Source organism: Salmo salar, chromosome 26 (genome assembly GCF_965601325.2).
Source record: "Salmo salar chromosome 26, fSalSal1, whole genome shotgun sequence".
NCBI lineage: Eukaryota > Metazoa > Chordata > Actinopteri > Salmoniformes > Salmonidae > Salmo > Salmo salar.
In genome coordinates this window covers 3,180,603-3,201,915 of record NC_138316.1, presented here as the reverse complement: position 1 = coordinate 3,201,915, position 21,313 = coordinate 3,180,603, and the positions used below count along the sequence as shown (strand labels likewise).

Below are 21,313 nucleotides of genomic sequence, written 5' to 3'. Positions count from 1 at the left end.
ATGGGCCCTGGTTAAAGAAGTGCACCCTATAGGGAATAGGATGCTATTTTGGACGTAGTCTGGGTTCAGGCTTTAACTACCCAAATAAATGTAACATTGGATTAAAATATGCATCATATAACAACATGTGCACTGTCAGAGACTTGAAGATTTCTGGATAGTGAGGTGAGAGCAGAAGAGAATGAAGTCAATACCTGAGTCCATTTGGGTAGTGAGATTAGAGCAGAAGAGAATGAAGTCAATACCTCAGTCCATTTGTCAGTGGTGGCCATTCGGTAACGGACTCGACATCTAGTGTACAACTTGCTGATCCCCCATGTCACCTCCAGTGAGTTGTCAGAGCCATTGACTGATGTGATGGTAGGACAAGGTGCTTTTACTGTTCCATTTGGCAAAAAGAGAACTAAATGAAAGGCCAAATTCACATCCCCTCTTACTGTCCCCACATTCCTCACAATCATAGTAAAGAACAGAAAAAACAACACCTCACAGCACAACGCAGACTATGAGGAGACACACACACACACACACACACACACACACACACACACACACACACAAAGCCTGTGTAACTGATGACTCACCATTATATACGGCAGCTACCACAGCAAGTGAAGTCACTGCTATACTTAACAAAGAGCTGCAGTTTGTTTTAGAATGGGTGGAAAGTAATAAGCTAGTCCTAAATACATATAAAAATGTAAAAGCCTACAGGTCTACAGGTTTTCGTTTTATCACACCTGAAAGTGCTGCAAAGAAAGACATAGGCAAATTAAAGTTGGCCCAGAACAGAGCAGAATGGCTGGCCCTTAAATGTACACAGAGGGCTAATATCAAGCACATACGCCCGCCAATCTCTCCTCGCTCAAAGTAGATTGACTGCATCACTACTTGTCTTTGTAAGAGGTACTGACGTGTTGAAAACACAGAACTGTCTGTTCAAGCAGCTAACACACAGCTCAGCTAACACACCCACAAGACATGCCACTAGGGGTCTCTTTACAGTCCCCAAGTCCAGAACAGACTCTGAGAAAGCCATGACTACATGGAACTCTTCCACATCAAGTAACTCAAGCAAGCAGTAAAATCAGATTTAAATAACAGATAAAACAACACCTCAAGGCACAATGCGGACTGTGAGGAGACACAAATACACAAACGCGCACACACACACACACACACACTGGAATGTTTTGGTATTGTGGATTTTATGTAGTACATTTGTAATATTAGAGCAATAATGTAATGTATGATGTATTGTTTTACTTATGATGTAGGCTGTTGGTGTATTTTGTTGTGATGTAACTGTTTTAACACTGTTTGGACCCCAGGAAGAGTAATGGTGATCCTAATAAATAAAACATTTTTTTAAATATATTCCATAAATGTATAAACCAATTTATAAATGCATTTATGAATTCAAGATTCAACAAGACACCTGTTAATAATTGAAATAAACAACACATGAAAAGGTGTCCCTCATCTCAAATTATGTGCTAAAATGAGCAATTAAAGGGTTATTACTTGCTTCCTGTACTGCCACTTCGTAGGGCTCTGACCACGACTCCATTCCGTTCATGTTGTTCTTAATTTTTAAAGTTACATTCATTCGTCCACCAAGGTTGAAGATTCCCATACAAGAATAAATCGGAGTGGTCCTGAAATTAATATTAATAATAAATAAGACAATTTTAAATGTCAATGCTGTCATGGTAAGCATTATTTCTGATATACAGTATTTTGTCCAGCAGAAAGGGAGCATAAAAGGACACCCAGGTGATGGAGCAATTCAACATAGGTGCATAGTCAATTGATATAACATTGATTACGCTTGATCTAAAAATGTATGTCTCAATAAAGTATAAAGGTGCAATATTTAAGATGTACTTACTGACTGAAAATGAGAGAGTGCATGCTTTCTGCATTGACGTTATATTGCTGACTCCAAAGGCATTGAGGATACGGAGTCAGAGCATAGTCAGTGAGTAGAAAAAAGCATGATATATTCACCCTTTCTGAAAATGGAGGCAAATGGAGAAACGAAAAGGCATTGGAGTACTAGAATTATTTGAAGATTTGACATCAAGTCAGAAATGCATAAAACATATGATAGAGGAAACCAGAGCCATGAGAGAATATTTTGCTATAAGTAGATACGGTGCCTTCGGAAAGTATTCAGACTTATTCTTGACTTTTCCACATTTTGTTAGGTTACAGCCTTACTCTAAAATTGATGAAATTGCTTTTTTCCCTCATCAATCTACACATAATACCCCATAATTACAAAGTAAAAACAGTTTAATTTTTTTGTTGTTGTTAATTTATTAAAAATAAAAAACTCTAAATCACATTTACATAAGTATTCAGACCCTTTACTCAGTACTTTGTTGAAGCAACTTTGGCAGCAATTACAGCCTATAGTCTTCTTGGGTATGACGCTACAAGCTTAGAACACCTGTATTTGGGGAGTTTCTTCCATTTTTCTCTGCAGATCCTCTCAAGCTCTGTCATGTTGGATGGGGAGCGTTGCTGCACAGCTATTTTCAGCTCTCTCCAGAGTTGATCGATCAGGTTCAAGTCCGGGCTCTGGATGGGCCACTCAAGGACACTCAGAGACTTGTCCCGAAGCCACTCCTGTGTTGTCTTGGCTGTGTGGTTAGGGTCGTTGTCTTATTGGAAGGTGAACCTTCACCCCAGTCTGAGGTCCTGAGCACTCTGGAGCAGGTTTTCATCAAGGATCTCTCTGTACTTTGCTCTGTTCATCTTTCCCTCGACCCTGACTAGTCTCCCAGTCCCTGCCGCTGAAAAACATTCCCACAGCATGATGCTGCCACCCCCATGCTTCACTATAGGGATGGTGCCAGGTTTCCTCGAGACGTGACTCTTGGCATTTAGGCCAAATAGTTCAATCTTGGTTTCATCAGACCAGAGAATCTTGTCCTGTGCCTTTTACTGAGGAGCGGCTTCTGTCTGGCCACTCTACCATAAACACCTGATTGGTGGAGTGCTGCAGAGATGGTTGTCCTTCTGGAAGGTTCTTCCATCTCAACAGAGGAACTCTGGAGCTCTGTCAGAGTGACCACCGGGTTCTTGGTCACCTCCCTGACCAAAGTCCTTCTCCTCCGATTTGCTCAGCTCTAGGAAGAGTCTTGGTGGTTCCAAACTTCTTCCATTTAAGAAGGATTGAGGCCACTGTGTTCTTGGAGACCTTCAATACTGCAGAACATTTATGGTACCCTTCCCCAGATCTGTGCCTCGACACAATCCTGTCTCGGAGCTCTACGAACAATTCCTTTGACCTCATGGTTTGGTTTTTGCTCTGACATGCACTGTCAACTGTGGGGCCTTATATGATTGGACAAATCATGTCCAATCAATTTAATTTACAACAGGTGGACTCCATTCAAGTTGTAGAAACATCTTCCTGAGGAAATCTTTTATTTAATACATTTTAGAATAAGGCTGTCACGTAACAAAATATGTGAAAAGTCAAGGGGTCTGAATACTTTCTGAAGGCACTGTACATTACTTTTAGTCTCAGCAAATGTACTCTCTCTCAAAGTAGTAGTAACAGTACTAATAAATGTACTAGTTCCAGTAAAAGTACTAGTTAAGTAATAGTAAAAACAATCTGATATCATGAAGGTGAAAGAGTCAACTTCCTACCATGAGACACATGAGTTCTGGGGACACAGTCACTATCGTCAGTGACGCATACGCGGTTATCATTGTCACATCGCTTCAGGTCTTTCCTCTTTACAGTTAACTCTGGACATATAGAATTGGAACAGAAACATCTTAAATTTACGATTTACGTCTATTTTTGATTTACATTTGGTTGAGTTGTCAACTAGTGTGAATTCAATATAAAATCAACAAAAATGTCACCATGTTACTGGATTTAGGTTAAAAGTTGGGTGAAATAAATATGAAATTCCCTTATGTTGATTACTTTTTGCAATCCAAACAGTTTTCCATGTTGATTCAATGTCATCATATAGATTTTTTGTTGTTGAAATGACATGGAAACAACGTTGATTCAACCAGTTTTATCCAGTGGGGAGTGTCATATAGGACCCTATTTCGTACATAGCATACTACTAGCTCTATGGGCCCTAGTCAAATGTAGTGTACTAAGAGTGGTAAGAGTTCCCTGGATGTCATGCCAACCCTATCACACATATGTATGTTTCCGTATTCATCTTTATGTACAGATGAATAAGTTAAGTACACTGAACTAAAATATCAACGCAACATGCAACAATGTCAACGATTTTACTGAGATACAGTTCATATAATGAAATCAGTGAATTCAAATAAATGAATTCAGCCCTAACCTATAGATTTCACGACTGGGAATACAGATATGCATCTTTTGGTCACAGATACCTTAAAAATGTAGGGGCTTGTGACCACAATTTGCCTCATGGAGCATGATCTCCTTCTATCAGGCTGTTGATTGTGGCCTGTGGATTGTTGTCCCACTCCTCTTCAATAGCTGTGCGAAGTTGCTGGATATCGGCGGGAACTGGAACACGTTGTCGTGCACGTCAATCCAGACCATCCCAAACATGCTCAATGGGTGACATGTCTGGTGAGTTTGCAGGCCATGAAAGAAATGAGACATTTACAGCTACCAGGAATTGTGCACAGATCCTTGAGACATGGGGCCATGCATTATCATGCTGAAACATGAGGTGATGGCGGCAGATGAATGGCACGGCAATGGGCATCAGGATCTTGTCACCATCTCTCTGTGCATTCAAATTGCTTCGTTGTCTGCCCATACCATAACACCATCGCCACCATGGGTCGCACGTTGACATCAGCAAACCGCTCACCCACACAATTTCATATACGCTGTCTGACATCTGCCCGGTACAGTTGAAACCGGGATAAATCCGTGAAGATCACAGTGTGTCAGTGGCCATCGAGGTGAGCATTTTCCCACTGATTCGGTTACGACACCGAACTGCAGTCAGGTCAAGACCCTGGTGAGGACGACAAGCATACAGATGAGCGTCCCTGAGATGGTTTCTGACAGTTTGTGCAGAAATTCTTCAGTTGTGCAAACCCACAGTTTTATCAGCAGTCCAGGTGACTGGTCTCAGACGAGCCCACAGGTGAAGAAGCCAGATGTGAAAATCCTGGAATGGCATGATTTCACATGGTTTGCAGTTGTGAGGCCGGTTGGACGTATTGCCAAACTCTCTAAAACGACATTGGAGGTGGCTTATGGCAGAGCTCTGGTGGACATTATTGCAGTCAGCATGCCAATTGCACGCTCCCTCAAAACTTGTGGCAATGTGCAAAAACTGCACATTTTAGAGTGGCCTTTTACTGTCCACACATTTTAAGACGACTACCATCATTCCTGTTCCCAAGAACTCTAAGGCTTCATGGCACAATAACTACTGCCCTGTAGCACTGATATCTGTAATCATGAAGTTCTTTGAAAGGCTGGTTAAGGCACACATCAACTCCATCATCCCAGACACCCTTGACCCACTCCAATGTTCATACCGCCCCAACAGATCCATAGATGATGCAATCAAATTGCACTCCACACTGATGAAAAGAATACCTATGTGAGAATGCTGTACATTGACTTCAGCTCAGCGTTCAAAACCATTGTTCCCTCCAAGCTCATCACCAAGCTTAGAACCCTGGGACTGAACACCTCCCTCTGCAACTGGATCCTGGACTTCCTGAGGGTAGGCAACATCACCTCTGCCACGTTGACCCGCAACACGGGGGGGTTGTGCTTAGTCCCTTCCTGTGCACCCTGTTCACTCAACACCATCATCAAGTTTGCTACCGACATGACGGTGGTAGGCCTGATCAATGGATATGATGAGACTTGGCAGTGTGGTCAGTGGCAGAACTAGAGTTTTATACATGGGGTAGCCAGGGCGTGGCCAAGGCTAATTCAGGGGGTCCATAGACCATAACAGAAAATGTGTGTGTAACCCTAACCTGGCATCTAAGGACCATGAATGAATCCAATGATTGCTGATTAGAGGTAGAAGTGATAATTCACTTAACACGGAGATCTTCAATTTGGTAGTGTGGTCCAAAAGGGTTACTTCACTAGAATTCTTTGACATACTATGAATAGTCAGTGTCTCAACCTCGGAACTGCGGCTAAATTTCTTTCTCGCTCTCTCACACACACACACACACACACACACACACACACACACACACACACACACACACACACACACACACACACACACACACACACACACACACACACTGTGTACTGTACTCACATACTGGAGAGACTTGGGTCACTCTGTTTTCATGAATATATAATCTGGATCTATATTTTAGGAAAATAAAGCTCAAGCACCAAGGAGATAAGATAGCATTTGTGTGTTACATAAATTGCATAGTTTATTTTCAAAAAAGTACATAATCAAAAAAAAACACACTGCAATTTGACATACCAGATATCAAGCAGAAACTAGAAAAAATATTACAAATGTACAGTATCATAATTATGCTCATATATATTATGTTAACTAATAGCAAAGAAAAGATTTCAAATTGGCCTAATCAAGAACAAATTAAATCTGTGTGACATGATACAGTTTATATTTATCATTTTAGAATGTAAGTGTGCTAGCTTGTACACAGTGCAGGTTTTAATCATGACCAGAGGGACCGCCTAAGTGCCAAATTATCCTAGGTAGATTTAAAACAGCATAATTCTGCGGTTCTGGTGAGAACTGGCAAAATGTTTCACAAACTCATTAATGTTGAAGGAGTGTGCCCTCCATGACTCAACACTGAGAATTCCGAGATGACTTAACCTGTCATCAACCATTGTTGTCCTATGGTGGGTTTAAATCAGTTTTAAAGCTGAGAAACTTCTCTCGCAAGAAGCACTGCAGACTGGTGTAACAACAGAAATCTCACTAAGTCGAAATAGCTCATGGAAGATGTCTTTATAAGGTTATAGAAACACAACAAAGTCAAGGAGAGTAGACGGTCTGTCCCTTCCACTTTTCTCTCTCCTATCAAGAAGCCGCTTGGTTTGATGAACCTCATGTTTGAGGTCCTCTAAATCTGACTCTTAGGTCTGAGCAAAGGCAAACAGAGGCTCCTCATTCAAGAAGGCAGAGGCTCCTCATTCACTCTTTGGGTTGAGAAACTGGACCCCTTGCATTATCTTGCAATTCTTCTTTGAAAAACGCCTCTGCAACTCAGCTGTGAGACTGTCAAGCACCTGATAAAAGATAGCCCTTTGGAAGCTCTCATCATCACTTTGGTCACTATTTTTCTGTCCTACAACGCTCATCATCAATGAGTCATGAAATCTTAAGCTTGTTTTAGGCTGTCAGTTACACACTGTTTGTACACTTATTTTGCAGTGCTCTGCCATCTCTTCAACCTCTTTCCATAGTTCTCCAAAGTAACCCTCACTTCTGTAGTCCTGTAATGTGTCTGTAAGGGCATGTACTAGATCCACAGCCCTTGCTAGGTCAAGAGAGCTTGATTGGAGCATGTCAGAAAGACATTTGGCATCACCAAGCACTTTATAAAAGGTAACCAAAAGCCCTATGAAATGTAAATCTATCTGAGAAAGAAGGCCCCTTGCCTCCACTGATCTGTTACCACTATTTTCAAGTGTGATATCCTGTAGCACTCTCAGAACTGCTGGAAGCCTGTCCCTCAGATTATGGCATGCCATGTATCTGCATGTCCACCTTAAGTCTCTGCAGTTCCCTGGGCTGCTGCTGTGGATACAGCTCTTTCTGAACTGCAAGCCACTTGAGATGAACGTACGAGCCAGATACAAAGTTATAAAGCTTCTGCAGGAGAGCAAAAACGTGAACTGCCTCAGGCACTGATTTTACAGCATCGACAAGAACCAAATTCAAACAATGCGCATTACAGTGCACATAAAATGCAAATCATGCACTCTTTTTAATCCGTGCAGACACACCAGAATGCTTTCCGCTCATGATGGATGCACCATCATAGTCTTGCCCCACAAGATTATTTCTGGAGTCCTGACCATGTTTTCAAGGCAGTCAATTATCATTTTTGTGAGACCTGCTGCATCTAAGCTTTCGTGGATGACCCCGTTGTAATAGTACCTCACAACTAAAGACATTTGTTATTTTTTCTTTACATTTTTGGTTTCATCTGCAATTACCCAAAAAACGTCACTTTCTTTTACTACTATTATTTAACTTTGTACCACCTCAGCTAAGCCCTCAAGAACTTTGTTCTGGATTTGGTGGTTTGTGTACTTAGCATTGCCACATGCATTCATCCTTTTGTCTTTGAGAGGGTCATGCTTTGCTATTTCTTCTAAGATGTCAAAAAATGACCCTTGTTGTGAGGGTCATCAGATTCGATGACCGCTCTGTGCTATATTTTGGGTGCCAGTTAATAGGAGCACATCTGCAATTGTTTTAATGTAAGTACAGTTTTCCTCCGCTTTTCTTTTTCCGGTCCTTATTTATGACATCTAACATTGATGAGTTGCTGTCAATAGCCATTTTATGCTGATTCCAAGCATACATAGCATTGATATGATGCTCTGGCTTCAAATGGAGCTCAAACCCAGAATCTTTAAACGGCGCCTTTTTCCAGTTACAAAAACCTGACTGATGTGAAGGCAGATTCAGCTGTATTGGGCAGAGAAAAATGCCTACAGGCGAAACAATAAGTCAAATCTTGACTTACAGAATATTCAAGCCATGAATTGTCCTTATACCAGGAGCTGTTAAAAGCCCTTTTCCTAGTACCATGCTGAGTTTTGGGAAATGTTTTCAAATACAGCTGTGCAGGACCCTCTTCTCTGGATCTTGAAATACATGTTAAATAGTGTGTCACGGGTGTCGTAGGGTGTAGACCAAAACGCAGCGGGAAAATGTATACTCATCTTCTTTTATTTAAGGACAAAGAAGGAAAACCAAAACAAACACGTAGACAGAATAACACAACGACAAAGAACAGGCCGGTAAGGCACAAAGCTATAGACAGCAACAATCTCCCACAAAATCCCATGACAAACAAACTTTTAATTATAGGACCTTCAATCAGAGGCAACGATAACCAGCTGCCTCCAATTGAAGGTCCAACCCCAATTAACTAAACAAAGAACTACAATAGACTAGACAGAACATAGAAATACACTAGCATAGAACATAGACTAACAAACCCCGGACCACATAAACCAAACACCCCTCTACCTAAATACATAGCCCGAACCACATAAAACAAACACCCCCTGCCACATCCTGACCAAACTACAATAACAAATAACCCTTATTACTGGTCAGGACGTGACAGTACCCCCCCCCCCCCCAAAGGTGCAGACCCCGGATGCACCTCACACAAATAACCAAAAATAACCCCCAAAACAAAATAAATCCCAAAACTACATGGAAGGGAGGGTGGACACCGTCACCGACGGTGCTCCTGCAACACCCCCTCTTTCCCCAAATACTCCCCCCTCAGGAGGTGGCTCAGGAGCTGGACGCAGACCCCGCTCCACCCCTGGCTCACTCCGCTCCCATAACATCTCTACAGCGATGTCCCTCTCCGTCGACCCCGGACCGTAGGGCGACTCTGGGAGCTCCGGACCGTAGGGCGACTCTGGGAGCTCTGGACCGTAGGGCGACTCTGGGAGCTCCGGACCGTAGGGCGTCTCTCCTGGTTCCGGACAGTGGGCCGTCTCTCCTGGTTCCGGACAGTGGGCCGTCTCTCCTGGTTCCGGACGAGGCACTGTCGCCGGAAGTTCCGGACGAGGCACTGTCGCCGGAAGTTCCGGACGAGGCACTGTCGCCGGAAGTTCCGGACGAGGCACTGTCGCCGGAAGTTCCGGACGAGGCACTGTCGCCGGACACTCTGGACGAGGCACTGTCGCCGGACACTCCGGACGAGGCACTGTCGCCGGACACTCCGGACGAGGCACTGTCGCCGGACACTCTGGACGAGGCACTGTCGTCGGAAGCTCAAGACTGGGCTGATGCACTGGAAGCCTGATGCGTGGGGCTGGTAGTGGAGGTACCAGACTGGGGACACGCACCTCAGGGCTAGTGCGGGGAGCAGGAACAGGACGTACTGGACTGGGCTGATGCACTGGAAGCCTAGTGCGTGGTGCTGGTACTGGATATACCGGGCCGTGGAGACGCACTGGAGGTCTCGATCGCACCTCCTGCACAACCCGTCCTGGCTGGATGGAACTAGTAGCCCTGCACAAGTGAAGTGCTGGCACAGGGCGAACTGGGCTGTGCAGGGGCCTGATGGTTGCCGTGCGTAGAGCGGGCATAGGGTAGCCTGGACCTAGGAGGCGCACCGGTGACCAGATGCGCTGCGCAGGCATCCTCCTTCCAGGCTGGATGCCCACTCTAGCACGGCACTTGTGAGGGGCTGGGATCACTCACACTGGACTGTGCGTACGTATGGGCGAGATTGTGCGCACTTCCGCATACTCCGGCGCTCTCTTCTCCACCTGCTTCCCATAAAAAGCACGGGGAGCTGGCTTAGGTCTACTGCCTGGCCTAGCCAAACTACCCGTCTGCCCCCCAAACAAAATTATTGGGGGTGCCTCTCGTGCTTCCCCTTCGGCGCATACAATGCCTCATACCGGCGCCGCTCCGCCTTGGCTGCCTCTATCTCCTCCAGTGGGCGACGGTATTCCCCAGCCTGATACCAAGGTCCAGCCCCGTCCAGAATTTCCTCCCATGTCCAATTCCCCTGATAGTCCATATAATTTATCCATTGCTCCTTACCCCGCTGCTTGGTCCTTGGTTGGTGGGAGATTCTGTCACGGTTGTCGTCGGGTAAAGTGGACCAAGACGCAGCGGGGAAATGTGCACTCATCTTCTTTTATTTAAATGGAACAAAGAAGGTAAACCAAAATAAATACGTACACAAAAAAAAACACACCATGACTAATAACAGGCCGGTAAGGCAACAAAGCTATACACAGCACAATCTCCCACAAATACTAAAACAAACACATACCTATTTATAGAACCCTCAATCAACTAAACATAGAAATACAAATAACTAGACTGAACATAGAAATACATAAACATAGAACAGTGCCCAAAACCCGGAATACTAAATCAAACACCCTACAACTTACACAACCACCCCGAACCACATAAAACAAATACCCCCTGCCAGTCCTGACCAAACTACAATAACAAATAACCTCTATTACTGGTCAGGACGTGACAATACTGAACAAAAATATAAATGCAACATGCAACAATTTCCAATATTTTACTGAGTTACAGTTCATAAGAAAATCAGTCAATTGAAATAAATGAATTAACCCAGCCAATCAGAAATAATTATTTTTTTCCCCACAAAAGGGCTTTTTTAAAGACAGAAATACCGCTCACCACCCCCCTTTCTGTGCTTATGGAACATTTCGGGGAATTTTTATTTCAACTCATGGAACAAACACTACATGTTGCATTTATATTTTTGTTCAGTGTATTTCATGATATGTAGCCTAACGTGCGCAATGTGCCAAATCAGTGATTTAATGCATTTTTTATTGGGTAAGCACTAGAAAAAGCCGCCTCAATATTTGCAGAGGTAGGCGGTAATATCTCTTTAGGAGCAGATCCGTCGTCAGTGTCGTGAAATAAGTATGTTAAGGTAAGATTTGAATGGATGAAGCTGACAGCAGCGCTCCCTTTCTTTTGATCCTAAAAATGCTTGGAAAGATCAGAGGTTGGACCTAAGCAAGTGTTTAAATACTTCCCTACACATATAGAGCAACCGTTCTCTGCATGGTGTTTTCAATTACGCATGTTACATCTTCGGCGGTCGTAGGAAAGATACATCGTTAAAACACTTGTAAGCCTGAGTTCCATCGCTATCGGGGAAACCGGACCCAGAGCAATAAATATTTAGAATGTAGTATTTGAAAAGTATTTACCATGAAGTTGGCGCCTCTCAGAGTGTTCTTCCGTATAACAAGACATCATAACTGCAATGTAAGTATTTCAGTAAAACAAATGCTATATTAAGTGCTAATGGAAATTAGACTAATTAGTATCCTTACTTTGGAGAAGAAAAAAAACACTTTCCAACACCAAACATCACTGTTTTGTGTCAATATCTGTCAGGCTTAAATGCAATGCACAACATTACTCAGCATTATGATTATAGCTTCCAGATAAAACATCTACTTTAACAAGTAGCCTACTGTAACATGAAGGAAATATAATGGTGTAAATGCACTTACCATGAGAAAAGGTTAATAGGCAAGTAACTATCCAGGAATGGTTTACCCTGTACACTGTAAATGCAAAAAACAAGCAAATAATAAAAAAAAATGCAAATAATTACATTCATGGGGCAATTCAAAGTTGCCAAATTGCAAGCATCAACTCTTTTTACTCACTGTCAGTATAAAAACTATACTTAGTGACTTACATAATAAAAAGTCCATTCTGAGTAATATTTTGTGACAAAGTTGAGCCAGTGAAGTAAGAAGGCGGTAGCTGAGGTTTTATAGAGGATATTACCCCATATCTGTTAGTCATAACATCCATACTATATCTACTAGAGCATCAAACTCTTGCATCACAACAAACATTAAAACGTTTCACAAGACTACAAAGAACATGCAGATTGGGCATTATTGTTGTTGTGCATAGATTCCATTAACTTTTATTGATGTATAGTCAGTGGTGTAAAGTACTTAAGTAAAAATACTTTAAAGTACTACTTAAGTAAGTTTTTGGGGGTATCTGTACTTTACTATTTATATTTTTGACTACCTTTACTGCATTCCTAAAGAAAATAATGTACTTTTTACTCCATACATTTTCCCTGACACCCAAAAGTACTTGGTCCCTGGTCATCCCTGGTCATCCCTACTGTGTCACACCCTGATCAGTTTCACCTGTCCTCGTTATTGTCTCCACCCCCTCCAGGTGTCGCTTGTTTTCCCCAGTGTATTTATCCCTGTCTCTCTGTGCCAGTTTGTCATGTTTCCAAGTCAATCAGCAGTTTTTCTGTTCTCCTGCTTTTTCTGTTCTCCTGCTTTTTCTGTTCTCCTGCTTTTTCTGTTCTCCTGCTTTTTCCGTTCTCCTGCTTTTTCCGTTCTCCTTTTTCCTAGTTCTCCCGGTTTTGACCCTTGCCTGTTTCTGAACATTGTACCCGCCTGCCTGACCATTCTGCCTGCCTTGACCACGAGCCTGTCTGTACCCCCTGGACTCTAAACTGTTTTTTTCCTGTCCATGACCATTCTCTTGCCTACCTCATTGGATTAATAAACATTGTAATACCCCAATAATCTGCCTCCTGTGTCTGCATTTGGGTCTTGCCTTGTGCCTTGATATACTGCCTCTGATCTGGCGGACTCAATAAGCACAAATGCTTCATTTTGTAAATTATGTATGAGTGTTGGAGTGTGGCCGTACATTTTTTTTATTTTTTTTTAATGGTGCTGTCTGGTTTGCTTAATATAAGGGATTTGAAATTAATTAAGTACACTGCTCAAAAAAATAAAGGGAACACATAAACAACACAATGTAACTCCAAGTCAATCACACTTCTGTGAAAACAAACTGTCCACTTAGGAAGCAACACTGATTGACAATACATTTCACATGCTGTTGTGCAAATGGAATAGACAACAGGTGGAAATTATAGGCAATTAGCAAGACACCCCCAATAAAGGAGTGGTTCTGCAGGTGGGGACCACAGACCACTTCTCAGTTCCTATGCTTCCTGGCTGATGTTTTGGTCACTTTTGAATGCTGGCGGTGCTTTCACTCTAGTGGTAGCATGAGACGGAGTCTACAACCCACACAAGTGGCTCAGGTAGTGCAGCTCATCCAGGATGGCACATCAATGCGAGCTGTGGCAAGAAGGTTTGCTGTGTCTGTCAGCGTAGTGTCCAGAGCATGGAGGCGCTACCAGGAGACAGGCCAGTACATCAGGAGACGTGGAGGAGCCCTTAGGAGGGCAACAACCCAGCAGCAGGACCGCTACCTCCGCCTTTGTGCAAGGAGGAGCAGGAGAAGCACTGCCAGAGCCCTGCAAAATGACCTCCAGCAGGCCACAAATGTGCATGTGTCTGCTCAAACGGTCAGAAACAGACTCCATGAGGGTGGTATGAGGGCCCGACGTCCACAGGTGGGGGTTGTGCTTACAGCCCAACACCGTGCAGGACATTTGGCATTTGCCAGAGAACACTAAGATTGGCAAATTCGCCACTGGCGCCCTGTGCTCTTCACAGATGAAAGCAGGTTCACACTGAGCACGTGACAAACGTGACAGAGTCTGGAGATGCCGTGGAGAACGTTCTGCTGCCTGCAACATCCTCCAGCATGACCGGTTTGGCGGTGGGTCAGTCATGGTGTGGGGTGGCATTTCTTTGGGGGGGCCGCACAGCCTTCCATGTGCTCGCCAGAGGTAGCCTGACTGCCATTAGGTACCGAGATGAAATCCTCAGACCCCTTGTGAGACCATATGCTGGTGCGGTTGGCCCTGGGTTCCTCCTAATGCAAGACAATGCTAGACCTCATGTGGCTGGAGTGTGTCAGCAGTTCCTGCAAGAGGAAAGCATTGATGCTATGGACTGGCCCGCCCGTTCCCCAGACCTGAATCCAATTGAGCACATCTGGGACATCATGTCTCGCTCCATCCACCAACGCCACGTTGCACCACAGACTGTCCAGGAGTTGGCGGATGCTTTAGTCCAGGTCTGGGAGGAGATCCCTCAGGAGACCATCCGCGACCTCATCAGGAGCATGCCCAGGCGTTGTAGGGAGGTCATACAGGCACGTGGAGGCCACACACACTACTGAGCCTCATTTTGACTTGTTTTAAGGACATTACATCAAAGGTGGATCAGCCTGTAGTGTGGTTTTCCACTTTAATTTTGAGTGTGACTCCAAATCCAGACCTCCATGGGTTGATAAATTGGATTTCCATTGATTATTTTTGTGTGATTTTGTTGTCAGCACATTCAACTATGTTAAGAAAAAAGTATTTAATAAGATTATTTCTTTCATTCAGATCTAGGATGTGTTGTTTAAGTGTTCCCTTTATTTTCTTGAGCAGTATATATTTTAGCAATTATATTTACTTTTGGTACTTAAGTATATTTAAAACCAAATACTTTGACTTTTACTCAAGTAGTATTTTACTGGGTGACTCACTTTTACTTGAGTAATTTTATATTAAGGTATCTTTAATTTGACTCAAGTATGGCATTTGGGTACTTTTTCCACTACTGTGTATAGTACGTGGAATGTCTTAGGTATGCACAAAGCGTTTTAGTTACAAATGTTCAACTTTCTTCCAGCTATTCAACTTGTTTTCAATATAAACTGAACAAAAAGATAAATGCAACAATTTCAAAGATTTTACTGAGTTACAGTTCATATAAGGAAATCAGCCAATTGAAAAAAATAGGTTATAATCTATGATTTCACATGACTGGGAATACAGATATGCATCAGTTGGTCACAGTTGAGTCACATTTGTTTTTCTGAGTGACTCGTTATTTTAGTAATTCGATTGATCTGCTGGCCTCATTCTCCAGCAGGATTTAAAGATTCTGTATTGTCAGTCGGTCAGCACAGGCTCCACAGACGTCAGGGCTTTCATACTTCTTGACCTTAGCGGAGCAGAGCTCTTGTGAAGTTGTCAAGGAAGTGAGTTTGTGTTTATACAGGACGTACCACCCCCTCCTACCGTCAACCAATCATGCCTATATGGAGCCTTCTGCATTGTTACAATTTGAGAGGCACACGCGGTACGGAGCTTGATCATGTAATTTCCGGTCAGAACTTGTAGACTTGTTTACGTGCTGCTGTGCGTTTTGTTGCTAACCTTACTTTGCTACCTGACAACTTTACGGTTTTTACTTTTTAATTACCATTTATATTTTTAGTTTTTCCCTCACTCAACTTTATTTTCATTCAACTTTTTCACTCCGGACGCTTTATCTGGACGTGGTTCGTCAGGACCTCCACCAGCCGAAGCTAAATAGTAACATTAACATGATGCCTTCTAATTGCAGTCGCTGTACTCATAATATACAGGAGAACGATCGCCTTACGGCGAGGATAGCTGTGCTGCAAGCCCAGCTTCAGACGCAATCGTTAGGCAAGGGTAATTTCAGTGTAGGAAAGGATGAAACGGCGTCTGTGCCACCAGTAAGTACAGAGAGTTGTATAAATCCCCTTGCACAGTCCCCGCAGCCGGACAACTTTCTCATGGCTTCTGGAGGGAAATGCTGTAGGAATGCTCAACCGGTGTCGCTCATTCAGCCGACAGAAACTTTCAACCGGTTCTCCCCATTAAGCAGCGAGTCGGAGTCAGCGGCCGAGCCTTCTCTGGTCTCTACTCCTCCCATTACGGGGTCTGAGACGCCGAAGCCTCCCACCATTAGCTCTGACAAATTGAAAACCCTAGTCATTGTTATCCACGTCGGCACCAACGATGTTAGGATGAAACAGTCAGAGGTCACCAAGCGCAACATAGCTTCAGCGTGTAAATCAGCTAGAAAGATGTGTCGGCATCGAGTAATTGTCTCTGGCCCCCTCCCAGTTAGGGGGAGTGATGAGCTCTACAGCAGTCTCACAACTCAATCGCTGGTTGAAAACTCTTTTCTGCCCCTCCCAAAAGATAGAATTTGTAGATAATTGGCCCTCTTTCTGGGACTCACCCACAAACAGAACCAAGCCTGGCCTGTTGAGGAGTGACGGACTCCATCCTAGCTGGAGGGGTGCTCTCATCTTATCTACGAACATAGACAGGGCTCTAACTCCCCAAGCTCCACAATGAGATAGGGTGCAGGCCAGGCAGCAGGCTGGTAGCCAGCCTGCCAGCTTAGTGGAGTCTGCCACTAGCACAGTCAGTGAAGTCAGCTCAGCTATACCCATTGAGACCGTGTCTGTGCCTCGACCTAGGTTGGGCAAAACTAAACATGGCGGTGTTCGCCTTAGCAATCTCACTGGAATAAAGACCTCCTCCATTCCTGCCATTATTGAAAGAGATTGTGATACCTCACATCTCAAAATAGGGCTACTTAATGTTAGATCCCTCACTTCCAAGGCAGTTACAGTCAATTAACTAATCACTGATCATAATCTTGATGTGATTGGCCTGACTGAAACATGGCTTAACCTCTTAGGGCTAGGAGGCAGTATTTACACTGCCGGATAAAAAATGTACCCGATTTAATCTGGTTACTACTCCTACCCAGTAACTAGAATATGCATATACTTATTAGATATGGATAGAAAACACCCTAAAGTTTCTAAAACTGTTTGAATGGTGTCTGTGAGTATAACAGAACTCATATGGCAGGCAAAAACCTGAGAGATTCCTTTACAGGAAGTGGCCTGTCTGACCATTTATTGGCTTTCTTTGACATCTCTTTCCAAAACAAAGGATCTCTGCGGTAACGTGACACTTCCCACGGCTCCCATAGGCTCTCAGAGCCCGGGAAAAAGCTGAATGTCGTCATTCCAGCCCCAGGCTGAAACACATTATCGCCTTTGTCAAGTGGCCGATCAAGGGACAGTGGGCTTAGGCGCGTGCACTGGTCGCCCCCGTCTTTCTGTTTTTTCCTCTGTTTACCTAATTGCAGATTCCCGGTCGGAATATTATCGCTTTTTTACGAGATAAATTGCATAAAATTTTATTTTAAACAGCGGTTGACATGCTTCGAAGTACGGTAATGGAATATTTAGAATTTTTTTGTCACGAAATGCGCCATGCTCGTAACCCTGATTTACCATTTCGGATAGTGTCTGGAACGCACGAACAAATCGCCGCTATTTGGATATAACGATGGATTATTTGGGACCAAACCAACATTTGTTATTGAAGTAGAAGTCCTGGGAGTGCATTCTGACAAAGAACATCAAAGGTAATCAAACTTTTGTAATAGTAAATCTGACTTTGGTATAGGGCTAAACTTGGTGGGTGTCTAAATAGCTAGCCCGTGATGGCTGGGCTATGTACTTCTGTATCTATAATTCTTAAAATAATTGTTATGCTTTTTGTGAACGTTTATCGTGAGTAATTTAGTAAATTGTTAGTAAATTCCCCGGAAGTTGCGGGGGGTATGCTAGTTCTGAACGTCACATGCTAATGCAAAAAGCTGTTTTTTGATATAAATATGAACTTGATTGAACAAAACATGCATGTATTGTATAACATAATGTCCTAGGATTGTCATCTGATGAAGATCATCAAAGGTTAGTGCTGCATTTAGCTGTGGTTTGGGTTTATGTGACATTATATGCTAGCTTGAAAAATGGGTGTCTGATTATTTCTGGCTGGGTACTCTGCTGACATAATCTAATGTTTTGCTTTCGTTGTAAAGCCTTTTTGAAATCGGACAGTGTGGTTAGATTAACGAGAGTCTTGTCTTTAAATTGCTGTAAAATAGTCATATGTTTGAGAAATTGAAGTAATAGCATTTCTAAGGTATTTGAAAATCGCGCCACAGGATTCAACTGGCTGTTACGTAGGTGGGACGATTTGGTGCCACCTAGCCCAGAGAGGTAAAGCCTGATGAATTTACAGTGTTAAATGAGGCCTCACCTCCTGGTTACAGTAGTAACCATATCCCCAGCGCATCCCGCAAAGGCGGAGGTGTTGCTAACATTTATGATAGCAAATTTCAATTTACAAAAAACCCCCTCAGTTTTCGTCTTTTGAGCTTCTAGTCATGAAATCTATGCAGCCTACTCAATCACTTTTTATAGCAACTGTTTACAGGCCTCCTGGGCCATATACAGCGTTCCTCACTGAGTTCCCTGAATTCCTTTCGGACCTTGTAGTCATGGCAGATAATATTCTAATTTTTGGTGACTTTAATATTCACATGGAAAAGTCCACAGATCCACTCCAAAAGGCTTTCGGAGCCATCATCGACTCAGTGGGTTTTGTCCAACATGTCTCCAGACCTACTCACTGCCACAGTCATACTCTGGACCTAGTTTTGTCCCATGGAATAAATGTTGTGGATCTTAATGTGTTTCCTCATAATCCTGGACTATCGGACCAGGATTATAATCTGCTCAGACCCCAACCAAGGATCATCAAAAGTCGTGCTATAAATTCTCGGACAACCCAAAGATTCCTAGATGCCCTTCCAGACTCCCTCCACCTACCCAAGGACGTCAGAGTACAAAAATCAGTTAACCACCTGAGGAACTCAATTTAACCTTGCGCAATACCCTAGATGCAGTCGCAACCCTAAAACAAAAAACATTTGTCATAAGAAACTAGCTCCCTGGTATACAGTAAATGCCCGAGCTCTGAAGCAAGCTTCCAGAAAATTGGAATGGAAATGGCGCCACACCAAACTGGAAGTCTTCCGACTACATTTACATTTAAGTCATTTAGCAGACGCTCTTATCCCGAGCGACTTACAAATTGGAAAGACAGTACCGTGCAGCTTGGATAGACAGTACCGTGCAGTATCGAAGAGCCCTCACTGCTGCTCGATCCTCCTATTTTTCCAACTTAATTGAGGAAAATAATAACAATCCAAAATGTATTTTTGATGCTGTCGCAAAGCTAACTGAAAAGCAGCATTCCCCAAGAGAGGATGGCTTTCACTTCAGCAGTGATACATTCATTAACTTCTTTGAGGAAGATCATGATCATTAGAAAGCAAATTACGGACTCCTCTTTCAATCTGCGTATTCCTCCAAAGCTCAGTTGTCCTGAGTCTGCACAACTCTGCCAGGACCTAGGATCAAGAGAGACACTCAAGTGTTTTAGTGCCATATCGCTTGACACAATGATGAAAATAATCATGGCCTCTAAACCTTCAAGCTGCATACTGGACCCTATTCCAACTTAACTACTGAAAGAGCTGCTTCCTGTGCTTGGCCCTCCTATGTTGAACATAATAAATGGCTCTCAATCCACCGGATGTGTACCAAACTCACTAAAAGTGGCAGTAATAAAGCCTCTCTTGAAAAAGCCAAACCTTGACCCAGAAAATATTAAAAAAACTATCGACCTATATCAAATCTCCCATTCCCCTCAAAAAAAATGAAAAAGCTGTTGCGCAGCAACTCACTGCTTTCCTGAAGACAAACAATGTATACGAAACACTTCAGTCTGGTTTTAGACCCCATCATAGCACTGAGACTGCACTTGTGAAGGTGGTAAAAGACCTTTTAATGGCATCAGACCGAGGCTCTGCATCTGTCCTCGTGCTCCTAGACCTTAGTGCTGCTGTTGATACCGTTGATCACCACATTCTTTTGGAGAGATTGGAAACCCAAATTGGTCTACACGGACAATTTTTTGCCTGGTTTAGATCTTTCTGTCGGAAAGATATCAGTTTGTCTCTGTGGATGGTTTGTCCTCTGACAAATCACTGGAACGAACTACAAAAATCTCTGAAACTGGAAACACTTATCTCCCTCACTAGCTTTAAGCACCAGCTGTCAGAGCAGCTCACAGATCACTGCACCTGTAGATAGCCCATCTATAATTTAGCCTAAACAACTACCCCTTCCCCTACAGTATTTATTTATTTATTTATTTTGCTCCTTTGCACCCCATTATTTCTATTTTGCACTTTCTTCCACTACAAATCTACCATTCCAGTGTTTTACTTGCTATATTGTATTTACTTTGCCACCATGGTCTTTTTTTGCCTTTACCTCCCTTATCTCACCTCATTTGCTCACATTGTATATATACTTACTTTTCTACTATATTATTGACTGTATGTTTGTTTTACTCCATGTGTAACTCTGTGTTGTTGTATGTGTCGAACTGCTTTGCTTTATCTTGGCCAGGTTGCAACTGTAAATGAGAACTTGTTCTCAACTTGCCTACCTGGTTATTAAATAAAGGTGAAAAAAATTAAATAATCCTCTGTAAATTTCGGTGTTCCTCAAGGTTCCGTTTTAGGACCACTATTGTTTTCACTATATATTTTACCTCTTGGTGATGTCATTCAGAAGCATAATGTTAACTTTCACTGCTATGCGGATGACACACAGCTGTACATTTCGATGAAATATGGTGAAGCCCCAAAATTGCCCTCGCTGGAAGCCTGTGTTTCAGACATAAGGAAGTGGATGGCTGCAAATGTTCTACGTTTAAACTCGGACAAAACAGATGCTTTTTCTAGGTCCCAAGAAACAAAAAGATCTTCTGTTGAATCTGACAATTAATCTTGATGGTTGTACAGTCGTATCAAATAAAACTGTGAAGGACCTCGGCATTACTCTGGACCCTGATCTCTCTTTTGATGAACATATCAAGGCTGTTTCAAAGACAGCTTTTTTCCATTGCAAAAATCTGAAATTTTCTGTCCAAA

General features: G+C 43.0%; 2 long non-coding RNA genes across 2 annotated transcripts; both read right to left on the bottom strand.

Moving 5' to 3' along the window:
• Window positions 1-38: 38 nt before the first annotated feature.
• Window positions 39-3,971, bottom strand: LOC145864201 (uncharacterized). The gene is made up of 4 exons (XR_014382779.1): window positions 3,667-3,971; window positions 1,892-2,015; window positions 1,525-1,658; window positions 39-379 (listed from the first exon to the last, which is right to left on the bottom strand). It is a non-coding gene; the product is annotated as an uncharacterized LOC145864201 (long non-coding RNA).
• Window positions 3,972-9,944: 5,973 nt separating this feature from the next.
• Window positions 9,945-13,127, bottom strand: LOC145864202 (uncharacterized). Its single transcript, XR_014382780.1, has 3 exons — window positions 12,424-13,127; window positions 12,233-12,286; window positions 9,945-11,974 (listed from the first exon to the last, which is right to left on the bottom strand). It is a non-coding gene; the product is annotated as an uncharacterized LOC145864202 (long non-coding RNA).
• Between the last annotated feature and the right edge of the window lie 8,186 nt (window positions 13,128-21,313).